Source organism: Lutra lutra, chromosome 13, assembly GCF_902655055.1.
Source record: "Lutra lutra chromosome 13, mLutLut1.2, whole genome shotgun sequence".
NCBI lineage: Eukaryota > Metazoa > Chordata > Mammalia > Carnivora > Mustelidae > Lutra > Lutra lutra.
The window spans coordinates 5,288,591-5,308,308 of NC_062290.1; the positions used below are offsets into that span (position 1 = coordinate 5,288,591).

The 19,718-nt window shown below is 40.4% G+C and overlaps 1 pseudogene; it reads right to left on the minus strand.

Moving 5' to 3' along the window:
* The window catches only part of LOC125083728 (S-phase kinase-associated protein 1-like), a 28,310-nt pseudogene that overhangs the window by 5,906 nt on the left and 2,686 nt on the right, over nt 1-19,718 (minus strand).

The window sequence follows — 19,718 nt, forward strand, 5'->3', positions numbered from 1 at the left end:
CGAGCCCCATGTTGGACTTTCTGCATAGTGGTGAGCCTGCTACCCCCTCTCTCTCTGCCTGCCTCTCTGCCTACTTGTGATCTCTGTCAAATAAATAAATTTTTAAAAAATCTTTAAATAAAAAAAAGAAAGAAAGAAAGAATGGATGGGAAAAAATATTATATGCAAATGTTAATCAAAGGAAAGTAGGGGTGGTATAATTATATTATACAAAATAGACTTTAAGTCAAAGCCTGTCTTTAAAGACAAGGTATATAATATATATAATATATTATATTAATATAATATATTATATTTTATATATAATAATATATTAATGATATATATAAATATATTTATATTTATAATATATATAATATATTATATAAAATATATCAATTAATATATATTATAATATATATTATTTGATATATTATATATAATATATTATATATAATATATTATATATAATATATCAAATAATATATATTATAATATATATTATTTGATAAATTTTATATAATATATTATATATAATATATTATTTGATACATTTTATATATATAACATATTATATATATAATATAATGATGAAATGGTCAATTCAATAGTAAGATATAACAATTACAAGAATATACACACCCAGCATCTGAGTTCCTAAAGTACAAGCCAATATTCCCAATGAACACAGATGCAAAAATCCTCAATAAAATATTAGCACACTGAATTCAAGAGCACATTGAAAGGACCATACACCATGACCAGTGGAATTTATCCCTGGGACACAAGGATGGTTCAATGTTCACAATAAATAAGACATACCACATAAACAAGATGAAAGAAAACACCCCCACCACATAATTATCTAAACAGACACAGAGAAGACATTTGCCAATATCTTTCATCATTAAAACTCAACAAAATAGGCACAGAAGGAGCCTAACTCAACAATAAAGGCCATATATGAAAAGCCCTCATCTAACTTCATAACAAATGGGGAAAAATGAGAACTTCCTACCTAAGATCTGTCACAAGACAAGGATGTGCACTTTAACCACCTCTCTTTAATGTAATACTGGAAGTTCTAGCCAGAGAAACTTAACAAGAAAAAGAAATAAAAGGCATCTAAAAAAAAAAAAAAAGAAATAAAAGGCATCTAAATGACAGATGAAGTAAAATTACCTTTGCAGATGATATGATATTACATATAGAAAACCCTGAAGACACAACAAAAAAAATAACTATTAGAAATATTAAACACGTGACACCTGAGGGTAGCTCAGTCAGTTAAGCATCTGCCTTCCACTCAGGTCATGATCCCAGGGTCCTGGGATTGAGCCCCACATTGGGCTCCCTGCTCAGTGGGGAGTCTACTTCTCCCTCTGCATCTCCCTCTGCCCCTCCCCCAACTTGAGCTCACTCTCTCAAATAAATAAATAAGATCTTTTAAAAAAAGTATTTAAATAATTTTTAAATAATTTCTTTTTAAAGATCTATTTATTTATTTGACAGAGTCAGAGAGAGAGCCCAAGCAGTGAGGAGCAGCAGAGGGAGAGGGAGAAGCAGGCTTCCTGAGTATCAGGGAGCCCAATGCAGGGCCTGATCCCAGGACCCTGGAATCATGATCTAAGCCGAAGGCAGAGGCCCAACCAACTGAGCCACCAGGGGTCCCTAAATAAAATCTTAAAGAAATAATAAACACATTCATTGAAGTTGCAGGACACAAAAATCAACACGCAGAAGTCAGTATTCTCCAAGGAAATAATAAAATTAAAAAAAAACACAATCATTCCATAGCTTTCTAGGAATGAATTTGAGAAGGGTGAGAACAAAAGTAAGAGAACCAGGTATGAGGCTACTTCAGTGGTCCATGTACATTGTGGTGGTGACTTGAATATGATGATGGCAATGGGGATTGAAAGATACAGATTGGAGGCAGGACCAAAAGGGCTTACTTAAAAAGGGGATGTAGGAGCAGTGTGCTTAGAATAACTAGGTTGCTCAGATCCTCTGTGCACAAGAGAAATACCTAGAATGGTGGAATTTTCACTGAGACTAATGTCTGGGAATTGCTTACTAAAGACAGTGGTGTCTTTGGTAGAGTCATGGGCCTTGAAAGAGAAATACAGCAATTGCTGAGGTTCTATGAGTGTAACACCGTGGCAGACATTAAGAAAACAAACACAAAGTAAAAGGAACTATACTCAGGAGTGCAGGAATGAAACACACTAGGATCCCATCACCTGTCCAAGACTTAATTCCTTTGATACCACAGCATACCTTCTCTCTCCACATCACCTTCCCCTTAACAGACACACATATGCGTACATCTTCTCAAAAGTACTTCTTAGACTGCACACACAGGCCTGCAGTATTCCCTCTAGAAATGTCCTAGAAGAGGTCTTTGAAGACAAGGTGCCTAGTATAATACCAGTTCTGAAGAAATCCATTATATATACCATATATTTTCTATGAAGAATAACAGAATCAGCCATTCAGGTTATTCAATGAAATCCTGCTGTGGTTTCCATTTGAGTTAGTAATATATAATGATGATAATATGTAAGTTAGTAATATATGTTAAAGTTAGTAATAAAGTTAGTAATGTATAATGTAAAGTTAATAATATATAATGATGATAATATATAATAATGTATAAAATGTCAAAGATGAAAATTGCCCTGGATGTGATTAATAACATTTTAGACTTGGCAGAATAGATTAGTGAACTTGAAAATAACAATAGAAGTTATGGAAAATGACACATATTGAAAACAAAAACTGGACAAGAAGTGGAATGCCTCAGTGTATGACAGATTCACATTAGCTTAATATATAATTCGAGTCCCCAGAGGAGAATGGGGAGGGGCACAAAAAGTGTTTGAAGAAATAATGGCTAAAATTTTACAAATTTGATGAAGTCTATAAACCCACAGATCCAAGAAGCTCCAGAATCTCTAAGGACAAGAAACATGAAGGAAACCACACTAAAGCACATCATAATTAAATTACTCAAAACTAGTTATAAACAGAATATCTTAAAAGCAGTCCCCCAGGGCGCCTGGGTGGCTCAGTTGGTTGAGCGACTGCCTTTGGCTCAGGTCATGATCCCGGACTTCCGGGATCGAGTCCCACATTGGGCTCCCAGCTCCTTGGGGAGTCTGCTTCTCCCTCTGACCTCCTCCTCTCTCATGCTCTCTCTCACTCGTTCTCTCTCAAATAAATACATAAAATCTTAAAAAAAAAAAAAGCAGTCCCCCAAAAGAGACACATCATATACAAAAGAGCAAAGATGAGAATGAGAACATATCTTTTTTAGTAACAATGCAAGCTAGAAGACAGTGTGGCAACATTTTTAGAGTATTGAAAGAAGTGAAAAGGTCAACCTCAACCCTCAACCTAGAGTTCTATCATTCATTTTGTTCAAATTGTTCCATCTTTGGCCACAGGGGGATCTTTCAGGTTTTCTCTGAGTCCTCCAGAAAAGTCACTTTTTAAAAAAAGAACTTTGTTATTTTCTGACCCTACAAGATGCTCCAGGTTCAAACTGTATTTTCTCAGCCCGTCCCTAGAATCAGCCTTTTCTGATTCCTTTTATTAGAGTGGCACTTAGAAACCAAGATATGGGTATTGGGTGTGCTTGCCACTACTGAGGTGTCAATGCCTCTACGCCCTCTCATATATACACATATCTCTATCCCTATCTCTATATCTGTTTGAAAGGATTCACTTTAGCTGCCCCCCCTTTTTCATGGAGAACTATGCTTGCTTAATCTTCCCAATCCCTTGCATTACAGAGCAATTCCATTTAGGAAATTTGGTTAAAAGGTAATCAACATGTGATTTACAGATTTGCAATCTTTCAACATGTGATTTACCTTTTGTTTTTGTTTTTTTTAACGTTTTTTAAAAAATTTATTTATTTGTCAGAGAGAGAGAGAGAGAGACAGCACAAGCAGGGAGAGTGGCAGGCAGAGGGAGAAGCAGGCTTCTCACTGAGCATGGAGCCTGCTACAAGACTCCATCTCAGGACCCTGGGACCATGACCTGAGCTGAAGGCAGATGCTTAGCCAACAGAGTCAGCAGGTATCCCATGATTTACCATTTGAAAAAAAAAGTATATGTTAGGCTACAGTGGATACTAGGATAATTTAGAATCGGAAGGGACAGGCAAACATTTTATAAGGAAGGATGGCATTTTGAGTGTGTCAGGTAGACAAAGAGTTTATTCTACAATGTGTGTGAACTATATAAAAGGTGAGGAGCTTAAGGACTTTCTTTCTTGCCCTACTTCTCTCTGTTTCACATGCTGAATGTGTGTTGCTGCCACCTGATACAATCTCTATGCCTAAAGCAGGAATTTTTGCTGATATAGGTCAGCTCCTCCTTTTCCTTGCCACCCCCTCATAATCAATTATCAAATGTTACTTATAACCTTTCCCACCTCCTACCTCTCTTTCCCTACACATCCAAGCAACCATCATGCCCTATTTATTCTATATCTCAAGTCATTCTGCACCTGCTCACTCCCACTGCCACTGCCTTAGTTCATGCCCTTTTCATCTCTCAGTAATTTAGTGTCTTTATCTTTGGGTTTACTTCCAACTATATATATAGTCTTCAAATAAAATTGGTATTTCCAATACAAATCCATCTTGGGTCATTTCCTTGCTAAAAATTCTTCAAGGTATCCTATTTTTATGCAAGGTAAATCTCCAATTCATTACCATGACATGGATAGCCCTGGATCTCTAGGTTTGCCCACCTCTCAGACTCATCCATCACCTGGTATCATCCTATACCAATGTCATTGTGCTCATATACCTAAGATTCCCTCTGTCCAGAAAAACCTGTGCCCCTCCCCCTCAACTCAGGCATTATCTCCACCTGGTATTCTTTATGTCTCCTCTTCTGTATCATATACCCTTTCCTTGGACCTTTTGTGCACCTCATGCATATTTTTCTGTCAACATGTAATTGTCTAAATGTTAAAAACATAATTCTCACCCAAAGAATTAGTGAGCACGTGCTAATATTTCATTTATTTTAATTCCAGTTAGCTAACAGTGTTATATTAGTTTCAGGTGTATGAGATAGTGATTCCACACTTCCATACATCACCCAGTCCTCCTCAAAAGTGCACTCCTTACTCCCCAACACCTAGTTCACCCATCCCTCCCCCACTTCCCTTCTGCTAACCATCAGTGTTTTCTCTATAGTTAAGAGTCTGTTTCTTGGGGCATCTGGGTGGCTCAGTGGGTTAAGCCTCTGCCTTCAGCTCGGGTCATGATCTCAGGGTTCTGGGATCAAGCCCCGAATCGGGCTTTCTGCTCAGCAGGGAGCCTGCTTCCCCGCACCGCATCCCCCCCACCCCCGCCTGCCTGCCTCTCTGCCTACTTGTGATCTCTCTCTGTCAAATAATAAATAACATCTTAACAACAACAACAAAAAGAGTCTGTTTCTTGGTTTGTCTCTCTCTCTCTCTTCTTTTTTTTCCCTTTGCCCATTTGTTTTGTTTCTTAAATTCCACATATGAGTGAAATCATTTATTTTATTAATAAGGGTACACATAAAGTGAGTTCAGAAGAAAATCCGAAAAAGTAAGATTGTTACAGTGAGTGAGAACAAAAGGAATAATGATTACTAAATTAGATGCAGCCCTAGTTAAAGTCCTATAGGCAATTAAACTGTAACTTTGGGGGTTATCTAATTTTCCCACCATAGAAAAAAAATCAATTGATCAGGTTCTTATAGTTTAACTTCTAACTTTACAGGGCTGTACAATGTCTGGGCCTAATCAATAATAAAGAGTTAAAAATAAGTAATTAGTTCTTTTCCTAGAGAGTTAGATGAGCCTTAGGTGGGATTGTTAAGCAATTGTCTTCTAGTATGATGCTGATGGATATGGCTTCTCTCTTTCTAATTTCCAAATTTGGAGAAAATTTTCCTGGCACTATCAGTGACAACTCTGATAGTATTCTTTTAATCCACTCAATCCTGGCACCCACTATGAACTTAAGGGAACTTAGATTGTTGTTCAAATGGAGGTATGTATATCTCATGAGATATGGGAAGACTTCCAGAAGTTCCATGGCCATGAATAGATTTTAGATAACCAATTTCCAGATTCTCACCTTAGGCATGTACTCTTCTACAGCTAACCTGCTCTGAAAAGCATCTCTGTTCTGCAAATTCTTCTTTCTCACCTTCCCTTCCACAGCCACCTTTCTCCTACTTCACCAAAGCCCCTCACCCATTCCAAATCTGATTGTGGAGCATGGATTTAAATACTTCTGAGGGCTAAACAAGGGATAGTCTGAAATGCCTCACCCCCAAAAGAGTGATGTTTTCTCTAAGCAACAGGCTCTTGTCAAGTCTCCTGTCACAGACTTTTAGTACCATATTTATTTGAATTAAACAAAAAAAAAAAGATTTTTCTGTCAGAATGTAAGTTGGATTTGGCTGATTGGTTTGACAATGAATGGTTATTTTCTATAAAGTGGAAGGGTCAAATTGGTTCCAAGAGCTTGACAATACTATGTTAAAAGCCTGTCTGCAGGGGCGCCTTGGTGGCTCAGTGGGTTAAAGCCTCTGCCTTCAGCTTAGGTCATGATCCCAGGGTCCTAGGATCGAGCCCTGCATGGTCCTAGGATCGAGCCCTGCATCGGGCTCTCTGCTCAGCTTCTGCTCAGCTACTTCCTCCTCTCTCTGCCTGCCTCTCTGCCTACTTCTGATCTCTGTCTGTCAAATAAATAAATAAAATCTTTTTTAAAAAAAAGCCTGTCTGCAGTATCCTGGCAAATAAATTCTTTGTATTTGTTAACTAATGATAAGGTGATTTAAATAACCTAAAAATGTGTGTGGTGTTGAATATGTTCTGTTTGTTTGCTTGTTATTTAACATTGTTTTGAGGAGCAACCATCAAAGCCCTGAAGTCAGTTGCCTGGGAAGAAATTCAAGAACTCCAAACTCCATTTGAAGCCATAGCCAAGACCCTCATCTTGTGATGAGTCATTGACTCACTGAGCACTGTGGTGCTTTCCTTGTTTACTGCTGCTTCTCCCCTCAGCCTGGTCAGCTGATCTTAGCTCCACCGATGTGGCTTTAGCACTCTGAATGTCGGCTTGAACCTCACCTTTCTGTCCCCATTTGTCACTGTCTCTAGTAGAACAGTAGAATGCACCTAGGACTTTATACTATTCTGGTTCTGTGGAGTGTGGTTGGGAAGTGCAGGTTAACCAATGTAGCCTGGTCCACATTACTGTGGAAATTAATAGAGGGAAAGTCACTAAAATAGACCTGAGAGACTGGAAGGGGAAGCTCCAAGGGGGGAACAATACTATTCAACATTAATACAGGAAGAAATGTCAATTACAGGCTTCAGCAGAAGAATCTTCAACAGAAAGAATTGTCAGTTTTCAGGCTCCAAAAGGAAAAGATGTTGACTACATCTCCCCAGTGAAATCAACTCTCACTGCAACTCAGCCCCTGAGAAACTCACCTGAACTCTTGCTTTTCTTCTAGGGTGTTCATTCAAAACAACTTCTACCAACGTCCTCCATCTTCTTCATGAAATCATAGTTCTCTCCTTCATTTGTTGGCTTACCTTTGGTTTTGCTGGTAAAATAACTGACCGTTTTATTTTTAAGTTAACATTACAATAAAATTTAAAGTTCCTGGTGTCTTTCTCTGTGGCTGCTACCTTTTACTGTACACTTCTTTTTTATTTTACTTATTACAATTATTTGTTTACCAAACAGCCTGTATTTCTTTGTAGACTTTCACCTTTTTGAGAAAAATACTTTTATTATTATCTGTTGACAAATTATTAATATCTGGTGAAATAAACTCAACTGACTGACCTAAACTAAACTGAACTAGAAACATCTTAAAAACAAGTCTGTGTCTTATTCACAATTTGTACCACTATCAACATACAGAAATAATAATAGCACATTTATGAGAGTTAACTGAATGTCAAGCCTGTTCTAACCCATTAATACATAGTTGGTACATACGAAGAAACCTGTGGGCATTGTCTGCACTTAAAATGCAGGAAAATAGAAATAGATTTCTTATGGCAGGTAAGGCCACAGCACCAATGAGTGCTGGTGCCAGGGCTCAAACCAAGGTAGAATTACCCCAGAGTTCCTCACCACAATTTGATATTATCTCACAAATTGGATTTGTCAAATTGGATAAGTAAAGAACAAAACAGCTCCAAGTTACTGATATGGTTTCAATAGGCTTTGGGAAGACTGTGACTCAGATGACCCATTGTGACCTGAATTAAGAGAGGAACATTCATCTCATCTGAGAGCTGTGGGGCCACAAGGAAGCTGAGCCTCTACCACTGGCCTTGCATCCAGGGCTTAAAGGGCATGAGAACATCACAATGAAAAGTACCACCACCAGAGAGGCCCAAGGGTACAGCGGGCTTACATCGAATCCAGGTGTGAGCAGGTGTATGTGGTGGTAGGGTGCTCAGAGCTGTGTCCTATCAGAACATTTTTGCTGTTGTATTTATGAAGTCCTCACACTCATACATTGACCTAACAGCTTGAAACCAGATCACGACACCATTATAAATCTCCAACAACGCTCTGATTATTTCTCCCGTTCTCTAAAGTTCAGCCATCAAAACCAGTGTCACTTTGACCAAGTTAATTCATCTCCATGAAACACAGTGTTCTTATCTATTAAACAAAGATGATTTGTATTCTACTATTCTTTCATAATCTCAAAGACAATGACAAGAGCATGACCACATAAATGCTCAAAGTGGATTACTATAGTATTTTGTTTTTAAGACATTATTTAACATTACAAATATGATTTATTTGCTGTTAGTGAGTCTTTGGTTAGAGTGCGGTCCCAAGTTTAGCTTTGTTTCCATAAAAATGCAACTATAGACTCCTGAAACCAACACAACACTGTATGTTAATTATAATGGAAGTAAATAAATAAGTAACTACCGTGATCTGAATTAAGACCAATGGCCAGTTGTACCCTGTGTAGAAAGCCAGGGTTTCTTATAATCCAACTGGAAAGCCGTTGGCCCTATTGAGACCCATAAAACAGAGAAAATAAACTCAGAGGAAAATACAATCTAAATTGCCAAAACAGACATACATGCCATCTACTGATTATTGAATACACTTCATCCAAATAGATGTGTGGGAAGATTAAAGATAATAACATATTGAATGACCAGGGCAATTATCAGGGATTTTATCAAATTTTCAAAGAGTGATAATGGTTTCGAGGAGCCTCAGTGGCTCAGTTGGTTAAGCAGCTGCCTTTGGCCCAGGTCATGATCCCAGGATCCTGGGATCAAGCCCCACATTGGGGTCCCTGGTCAGTGTAGATTTTCATAATGTAGATTTTCTTCTTTTTTTTTTAAATTTTATTTTGTTTTTTTTTCAGTGTTCCAAGATTCATTGAATAACATTGATTTTTCATCTACATTATGAAACTATCTTTCTTCCTAGATATATTCTACTGCTGTTTATAGATGGTAGTATAGGTCTTCCTTTGTCCCCGCTCCACGGTGACAATTCCAGTCCTAAAAGACTATTTACTCTGGGACCATCTCCCTCTCCCTATGCTGCTCCCCCTGCTTGTGTGCATGCACTCTCTCTCTTTTTCAAAAATGTATGCATCTTTTTAAAAATGTATGGAAGATTCATAATCTTTATCCTGGGACTTTTCTGCTTGCATGTAAGGTTCTCCCAGGCAGTCACAGAGCTGCATGGTGGAGAGGGCTAAGAAATCAGTCACACCTCGGGGGCACCTGCCTCCTCACTGGAACCATAACGCAAGGTGATCTTGCTTCATGAGAGCTGGCGGAGGCTGCTGGGTACCTGGGTGACTTTTGTCTTTGATCTTCTTGCCTTCCCTCTTGATAGCTTTGGCTCCTACCCCCAGCAGGGCGCCCACATGTATTTCCTGTGACTCATGCCCACAGACAGTCCCCTGCAGGGACTACCTGCTCTCAGCATGCTCTTAGCTCGTTGACAATTATACTGACTACTGAAGCTCAAGGCATGGCCCCTTCAGAGGTGTTGGAGTTCCATCTGATCACCCTAGCCTGCTTTCAGCAGGCATCCTGTTAGAATTCAGCAGGATCCTGTTTGGCCAGAATCCCCTCTGCCCTTGATGTTTCCTCTTAGTTTTCTATCTACGGACTGGGCTGGGCTGTAAGTTTCCAGTTTTCTTTGTTGTATTCTGAGTCAACCCTCTCTCTCTCCCCCAGCTACACAACCCTGTTTTAGTAGCCCCCTTCAATAAAGTCTTCCTTACTATCTTTAACAAAAGTCATGAGTAATTTTTCATTGATAACATAAACACACATTCATACATGCTCAGTTTTATGTATGTGCAAAATAGTTATCACTATACATTCATTCTTATCATGGACATTTAAAAAAAATTCACAGTCTTGGGCACCTGGGTGGCTCAGTGGGTTAAAGCCTCTGCCTTCAGCTCAGGTCATGATCTCAGGGTCCTGGGATCGAGTCCCGAATCGGGCTCAGCAGGGAGCCTGCTTCTCCGTCTCTCTCTGCCTGTCTCTCTGCCTACTTGTGATCTCTGTCAAATAAATAAATAAAATCTTTAAAAAAAATTCACAGTCTTATTTTTTTCTCATCTCTCTTGCCTTCTCCATGCTCTGGGAAACCAGTGTGAGCAATTTGGTGTGTTATGCTTGTTTCTCTTGCTTCGCCTTTTGATCCCCTATTATGAGCCAAGCATTGTTCTAATCACAAGCCAGAGTCCTGCCCACAGGAGCTTATATTCTTCTGAGAAGATAGGAAATAAACATTTCAACAAAAAATATAAGATCGTGTAAGGCACTGTTAATTACTACAGAAAGGATAATAATTTTTAAGGTGCTTTTATCTGATGTTAGAGATGGCCTTTCTGAAAAGCAGCTGCTTAAATTAAGATCTGGATGATGATGAGGGAGCAGCTCTGGAGAGATCTAAAAGATGAGTGTTGGAAACACAAGGAGCAGCCTGTGTAAGGCCCAGAAAGGCAATGAGTTTGGGGTGACTGAGAGGGAACTGAGAGTAACAAAGAGGAAGATAAAGCCAAAAGGTGTGGCCTCCATGAGGCAATGTCAACTTCTTGCCAACTGTGGTGGAGTCCATCAGAGGTTTCGAGAATGACACAATAATTTGCATTGTGCAATGATCTCTTCAATGCTTGTGTGACGAATAAGATATAGGGTGAGAGTGGACACAAGGAGACTGGTTAGGTGGCTATTACCAGAGTCTGGGTGAGAAATGACAGTGGGGATGGTGAGCTGCTGAATTCTAAAGTGTTTTAGAGAAAAGGTCTGATGACTGGGCTGTGAGGCCAAGTCAGATCAAGTCAGAGTGTGTGGATCTTCCCTATATGAGTATGTTGGGATCCTCTGATGTGACAAAGGGGAGCAGGACAGAAGGACAGGATCGAGTTCAGAGCTCACTGGTCTCAACAAGGAAGCAATTCCCAAGTTGTACGATGCCCTGGTGGTGTTGTTAATCTCTAAAGAACGAACCTGGGGCAGCCAGCATGGCCCTGACCCTCTCGTGAGCATCCACGTATCTCAGTCTGCATAGATCATGACTTAACTCATCTTTCCCCTCTGAGTAAGCATTAACTTGTTTCCAATTTATTTTCCATTTTTAATTTTTTGAGTGTTTTTTTTTTTTTGTGGATGGTGGGAACATTATCAGTAAGTCTGCACATACATTTTTATAGTGCCTGAAATGGATGCCTGGGTATAAACATGTGTTGTCAATTATAATTAATGAATAGTGTCAAGTTGCCTTCCAAAAATGTAGTCATGGAAATCTTACAGACTTACTAATATTCTATGTACAACGTTTATAATGAAAATATAGATGTTTTGGCTGAGAAGGGAGCAGAGGATGTTTGAGAGTCTGAGACTACACAGGACTTTACATCACTGGATGCTGGTAAGGGACAGCTGATGTCTGTTGGATAAGAATTTCTTCCTTGGAGCACCTGGGTGGCTCAGTCAGTTAAGTATCTGTCCGCTCAGGTCATGATCTCAGGGTCCTGTCAGCAGGGAGCCTGCTTCTCCCTCTCCCTCTGCCTCTGCCCCTCTCCCTGTTCCAGTTCTTTCAGTGTCAAATAGGTAAATAAATAAATAAATAGGTCTTTTTTTTTTTTTAAGGGTTTGGTCCTTAATTTTAGGCTTCTTTCACTACTTTGTAAAGGAATTTAGCAAGCTCCTTGATGGTCCCATGAATGTGCAAATTTGGGCCAATAATGTGAGCTCCTTGCATTTGGACCTCTGAAGTACATTCTATTTCAGTATTTCAGCCTTCATGGGGTTTGGCCAGTAAGGCACTGAGAAGTCCTATCCCACAGCTGGTACTTATCCAATATTGAAAGTGAAACTGTTGTGGAGTATACAAGAAACCACCAGAAGGAGACACAAAAAAACTCCTTCAGCCATATTTTTCTGACTCCTTTTAAAATTTTTTATGAAGGGGATTTTATGGATTGATAAATGACAAAGTAGAATCTGAAAATAGAAGGATTGAAACGAAAACAAAACAAGGGCACTTGGATGGCTCAGTGGAGTAAGCTTCTGACTCTTGATCTCTGCTCAGGTCTTGATCTCAAGGTCATGAGTTCAAGCTCTGCATTGGGTTCTGTACTGGGTATGGAGCCTACCAAAAAAATCCAAACAACAACAACAACTTGAATGTATTGTAAGGAATTGCAGCGATTCTCCCCACTCTGGGTTTAGATAGGGCTGGGCTCTGACCCAGCAGCATTCTTTTCCATGCTCCCTAGTGACCTGCATGTGGAGATTCAATAAGGTCTCTTCCTTTGCAGCTGGGATCAAGCCCTCTTCTCTCTCACTCGTTTAGATACATATCAGTATTTTCATCACCTCCTCTGTGCCAGATGGTGTTCTCAGCATTAGCCAACATCCTATCCATGTGGAGCCTGTGTCCCATGGGTCTCCCCAGCTGGGCTTTGGTATCATTGCCAACAATCCTGGATACCCCAGAGAGTGCACGTGCTTGGTGCTAGGGCAGGCTGCCACCAACCAGAACTAATGAGTTTCTACCAAGCCCCAGCCTTCCCAGGAAACTCCTATTGTGGTACTTTTCATACGAACTCTCCTGCAACTTTTGGGATTTCAAAGGCAAGGATTGTGAGCCAGATTTTGAGAATCTGGTCTGACCTTTGTGTGAATTCCTCTCCCTGGATGTTATGGGAGAGTGGTTGTCTAGAGAATCATCAGTCTTCTTGGGACTGGCAGGTGCTGTGCCTGGAGGCGTGCACTATGTTCTGGGCCATGAGCCTTTCCAGAATTCCACTCCACAGGCAGATTTCTGCCATATGTTTGTGCTTCTCAGTATAAACCAGATGTCCCCATGTTCTCTAGATATCCACATAATAAGAGTCCATCTAGGCCCCCTGAGTGAATGCTGGAAGTCCAGCCTTTTCTCAGGCCTCTGAATGTGCGCTCATCCCACAAGTTTTTCTGGAAGGTTGTCTGCAGCCCTGCTCTCAACTCTTGCTCTGTTTTCTGCTTATCCCCTCTTCTCCAGGCCAAAGCTGTTTGCAATACCCAGTTCCTTTTCTTGGTTTTCCAAGCATCTTGGTTCTCGAGAAAAGATACTGGTTGCAATAATGAAGAAAGCATGAATACAGACTTGGGGATAACACTAAATACTTACGATCAGAACAAATAAAACCTGAGTCTCAGATAAGGATGGCAATGGTCAATGTCTGCTTAGTAAGGGGGGCCGGCTGGCTGAGGGACCTCTTCTCAGCTCCGAGCCTGCACACCTACATTGTGCCAAAGATCTCTTTTTTCTTTTCTTTTCTTTTCTTTTTTTTTTTCTTTTTCATGATCTGCACACTGGTCTCCAGGCCTTTCCTCACCATGAAGGAGGCTCTTGCCTTTTTTTTTTTTTTTTTAAGTTGAGGTGAAATTTAAGGAACAGGAAATTAGCCATTTTAAAGTATACAGTTCATGCGTGCCTGGGTGGCTCAGTTGATTGAGCGTCTGACTCTTGATTTTGGCTCAGGTCATGATCTCAGATTTGTGGGATCGAGTCCTATGTCTGGCTCCATACTTGGTGGAGAGTCTGCTTGGGATTCTCTCTTGCTCTCCTTCTGCCCCTCCCACTGCTTGCACTCTCACTGTTGCTCTCTCTCTCTTTCTCTGTCTCTATCTCTATAAAATAAAGAAATAAATCTTTAAAAAGATAAAGTATAGGGATCAGAGATATATGGTACATTCACAAGGTTGTGCTACCATCCCCTCTGCCCAGCTCCCCATCATTTGTATTACACCAAAGGAGACTGGGCCCCCATCAAGCAATCACCCCAGCAGTAACGGCTCACTTCTCTGTCCCTCAGCCTGTGACAACCAGCATTCTAGTGTCTGTCTCTATGAATCTGACTACTCAAGGAATCTCATAAATTGGAATTATGTAGTAGTGTGTGTACGCGTATGTGTGTGAATGGCTTATTTCACTTAGCACCATGTTTTCAAGTTTCATTCATGCTGTAGCATATTGCAGAATTTTCTTTCTTTTTAAAAACTAAATAACATTCTATTGTATTTATTTATTTTTTTAAAGATTTTATTTATTTATTTGACAGACAGAGATCACAAGCAGGCAGAGAGGCAGGCAGAGAGAGGGGGAAGCAGACTCCCCGCCAAGCAGAGAGCCCGATGCGGGGCTCGATCCCAGGACCCTGAGACCATGACCCGAGCTGAAGGCAGAGGCTTTAACCCACTGAGCCACCCAGATACCCCTATTCTTTTGTATTTATACGCAGTCTTTTATTTACTTGTGCATCATGTGATGGGTGTTTGGGCTCTACCTTCCGAATGTCACTGATAGCGTCACGATGAACATTTGTGCACCACGTTTTTTCAGTTCTTTCAGGTATATACCTAGGAATGCAATTGCTGGTTCATAATTCTATGTTTAACTTTTTTTTTTTTAAGATTTTATTTATTTATTTGACAGACAGAGATCACAAGTAGGCAGAGAGGCAGGCAGAGAGAGAGAGGAGGAAGCAGGCTCCCTGCCGAGCAGAGAGCCCGAAGTAGGGCTCGATTCCAGGACTCCAGGATCATGACCTGAGCTGAAGGCAGAGGCCTTAACCCACTGAGCCACCCAGGCGCCCCCTATGTTTAACTTTTTGAGAAACCTCCAGACTGTTTTCCATACTGGCTACACCATTTTACATTTCTACCAGCAGTGTGAGAGGGTTCCGATTTCTCCCCATTCCCTCCTATACTTATTTTCTGTTTTCCTTATTTTTGTTATAGTTGTATGAAAACAGATAAAGAAAACCTCAGTTAAGAAGGAGCTGGGGAGCCCTGGGTGGGGACTGTCCAGTGTGCGCCACTCACCGCTGCCTGCATATCCAGCAGCAAGAAGGGAGAGAATTCTTATCTTGACAAGGGAGAACACAGGTAGGAATTTCATTAAAAAAAAAAAGGGGGGGAGCTTTCTTTACCCCAACAACAGCACACTAACCACTGCTTGCTGATGAGAAACTACCACAACCTCAGAGTCTTTTTTTTTTCCTCAAATAAACTTGTGTTCAAAACACAAGTTTCCTCATAAAATCTCATAAAAGTTGACCTTCCTGGGACACCTGGGTGGTAGAGTAACTTAAGTGACTGAGTCTTGGTTTCAGCTCAGGTCATGATCTCAGGGTCATGAGATCGAACCCTGTGTTGGGCTCCCCACTCAGCATGGAGTGTGCTTAAGCTTCTCTCTTCCCCTCCCTCTCCCTCCCTCCCTCTCTCAAATAAGTAAGTCTTAAAAAAAAAAAAGTTGACCTTCCCTTTGTTCTCCAGACTTGCCCATGGTTTACATAGTTTGCTTGTCCCAAATTACAATTCCTCTGCTATTACTGAATAAACTGATTTTGCTAGTATGGTAACTGGCTCTTTTATTTTAATGTTGACACTTATCACGTGTGTGAAGTAGTACCTCATTGTGGCTTTGATTTACATTTTTCTAACAATTAATGATGCTGTACATCTTTTCATATGATTGTTGAGTGTAGGTCTTCTTCAGAAAGATGTCTGTTCAAGTCTATGTTCACATCTTAATTGGGTTCTTTGTCTTTTTATTGTTGAGTTGTAGGGGTTCTTTTATTTTAATTCTTGAAAGATGATTTTTTTTCTGACTTTATTAAGGTATAGTTGATATATACTTCATATAAGGTGTACAACAGGATGATTTTGAGACAGGGAAACTAAAGGAACCCCACGAAGGACTGCTTTTTTGCTTCCTTTCGGGCTTTTCTTTCTTTCCTAGGACCTGCACTGCCACCTTACACATGCCTTCTAGTACAGATAATGTGTGTCCTCCTTGTAAAGGTCCACGAGTTAATGATTTCTTTGAAGTTTTCCAGCACGATAGAGAACACCTAAGGAGTGACCAGGCAGGGTCATCATGCCAAGACCACTGACTCACCAAGACCCCTGGCTCCAGTAATACAGTATTGCTAACGGTGGTCACTGTCTCCATAGGACATCCCCAGAACTTAGTCATCTCATAACTTGCAGTTTGTACCTTTTTCTTTTGACCAACTCTCCCCACTTCCTGTACCACCCACACAATCTGGCTGCCCCTGGCAACCTCCATTCTATTCTGTGAGAGTTCTTGACATATTCTGCATACCAGACCCAGTATTCCCTCTAAAGGAGATCTTGGACCATGGAGTCCTCCTTGGGAGTCTGGACTTTCAAGGGTTTCGACAAGGCCTGGATAGAGAAGAAAAACTTCCCCTTCATTCACAATATTCTAGGACAAAGGAGAGTCTTGCTAGCCTAGTCTTTCTTTCTCTCCTTTTCCACTGACGGCCTGGTTGCCTTGACTTCCTGTGAGAATGGCTGGAAATGGAGTCGAACCATCCGTAAGTGTTTGTTGATGGTAAGCTAATCATCCTGGATAATGAGCATGGTTACTGGGGAAACAACTCTGAATATAGTTTAGACTCTGTCAAATCATCCTGTTACAGTCGTTGTTACCTGAGGTAGTGGTTAGCTTTCAGAGCTGAGACCCAAGCAAACCTGCTGAGTCGGAACCCTAGGACATTGGCACCAGCCCTCATTTTGCATTGCCCAACATTCACAGAGGTGGGAAACTGCTCTTTCTGATGCTGCAATGCAGATTACCTAAAGCTATTCTCAAATAAGCTGCTTATTGATTTCATGGCTTCTGAGGAGGTAATTCTTTCTAGTTACAGACTATAAATGGGTTCTAAGCAGAACAGTTCTGCCCACATAGCATTGCAGTTATGACTTAGGGTTATGGAAACATCTTTTCAGTCAAGGTGAGTTACTTCTTAAAAGGAATTCTATTACTTACTCAAACAAAGAAATGGCAGTGTTCAGGTTTTGATGGCAAATAATTAACATTCTTAATCCCATAAAATGAAAATAACATCTTTGGTATGTTCCTGGGCAATCCATTGGTGGAAATCATAAATCAAAGTAATCCTCTAACTGCAATAAACATCAAAGTTTGACTTTAAAGATTATGACTGTGTATCATAATCACACAATAAATATGTTAACATTGTAAAGAATAAAGAAATATTTTTCTAAAAATTAATCATACAAAGAAAGGCAATTCCTCTGGTGCGAAGTTATAACATAGGCCAGTGGTTTTCAAAGTATAGTCTAGGGAACCCAAAGGGTCCCCAGCAGTTTTCTGGGGAGACACAAGGTCAGACTACTCTCAGAATAACACTAAGAATATTTGTCTAATTTACTCTCATGAGTGTACAATTGAATTTTTCTGAGCCTACATGATGTGCAAAACCAAAAGGGATTGGATGCAGAAGCAGATGTGAGACTCCAATGTCATCTGTCAAGGCAGACATTAAAGAGATTTGCAAAATTGTAAGACAATACCAACTTTCTTGCTACATTTTTTTTTCTTTTGGAAATATTGTGACCAAGTCCAAGCCTTTTTTACTTGCCACACAACACACCTATCAGTCAGGAGGCAAGATGTTGGGGCAGGGAAAGAGACTGTATTTGGAAAACTAACAAATCAAGGAGATGGCAGACTAATGCCTCAAAAAACCGTCTAGGGGGCGCCTGGGTGGCTCAGTGGGTTAAGCCGCTGCCTTTGGCTCGGGTCATGATCTCAGGGTCCTGGGATCGAGTCCCACATCGGGCTCTCTGCTCAGCGGGAAGCCTGCTTCCCTCTCTCTCTCTCTCTCTGCCTTCCTCTCTGTCTACTTGTGATCTGTCAAATAAATTAAAAAAAAATCTTAAAAAAAAAACAAACCGTCTACCTGAGCATGAGGTTTGAGCAGGGAAGTGGGAGGGGGTGGGAGTGGAAGGGTGACTGATGTCTATTGACATCTGAGGAAAGGTTTGTAGCTTCATTGTCTTGGTCAGTTGATTTTCTTACAGGATTCTGGTCATGTCATTCCTGTAAATCTTAAACATAGCGTAGTCATTTCTGTATGTAATTTCTTACCTCCTTGGATGAGGTAGGTTTCGGGTAAGAAACCAGATTTGTAATTCTTGGCTGTAAGCAAAATTCCTTTGATGACACCATGCTCATGTGCAGGGCTAAGCAGAAGTTTCCAAGCTATAGGTCACAGCAGCAAGGGAAATAGAAACAAATGGAGTCAGACATGCTAAGTTTCTCCTTGTTTCAATGTAACTATTTTCCACAAGCTGTGTTATTTAACATGTAATAGATTTATTATTATTTGGTGTCCTATAATTTCATTTAACTTTTTAAAGTTAACTTACAGTAGAACTGAACTTTTTGGAGATGTACAGTTCCATAAGTTTTTACAAATACAGATTTGTGTAGTCACCACCACAATCAGGATGCAGAACACCTCCATCACCCTAAGAAATTCCCTGGTACTGCTCCTTTGTAGCCACACCCTTCCTACAAACTCTCTCCCCTAAGTCCTGGCAATCAGGGATCAGTTCTCTCTCAATCACTATAGTCTTATCTTTTTGAGATTATAATGTAAATGAAATCAGGTAACATGTAACCTTTGAGACTGGTTCCAATCAACATCATGTCTTTGAGATCCAGTCAAGTTGTTGGTTCCTTTTATTGCTGAGTCATATTCCATTGGTTGGATAGCTTGGGTGGGGGGAGTGGGGGTGGGTGTTAGGGTTAGGGCCTGACTAGGCTCTGAAACTATCCCTGGTGGCAAAAGTGTTAAGACAAGATATAAGGGAAGAGACCCGACCATCTGGTCCAGGATGTTAGGGAGTATTTTTCTTTGGTGGCTACACGGTAATCACAGAAAATGACCAGACCTCAAAGAAGTAAGGCATGAAGGGTGTTATCAACAGTCCTTGCTCAGACCAAGATGGCATCAGAGTCTTAAGGCCACTTGACTTCCTGGTCAGTTCTCAATGAAGACCGCCAGTGACAGCCCTCAGTGGCCAACCATTTGGGATCCCTCTCACTTTAGAGAGCTTTTCCTTTCCTGTCTGGTCTCACCGTCACTTAAAAACTTCCATGTCACCTCTTCCTTTTGTGTCTGTGAGGTTCATTCCTGGACTCGGTGAGCCGAGAACCCTGCAACCCTGTAACAGATACACCCCAACTCGTTTATCCATTCCCCCTGCGAAGGTCTTTCAGTTGTTTCCTATTTTTGAATACTATAAATAAATAAAGCTGCTATGAAACATTCCTGTGCAAGTTTTTTTTGGTAAACATTAAGTTTCCATTGCTCCA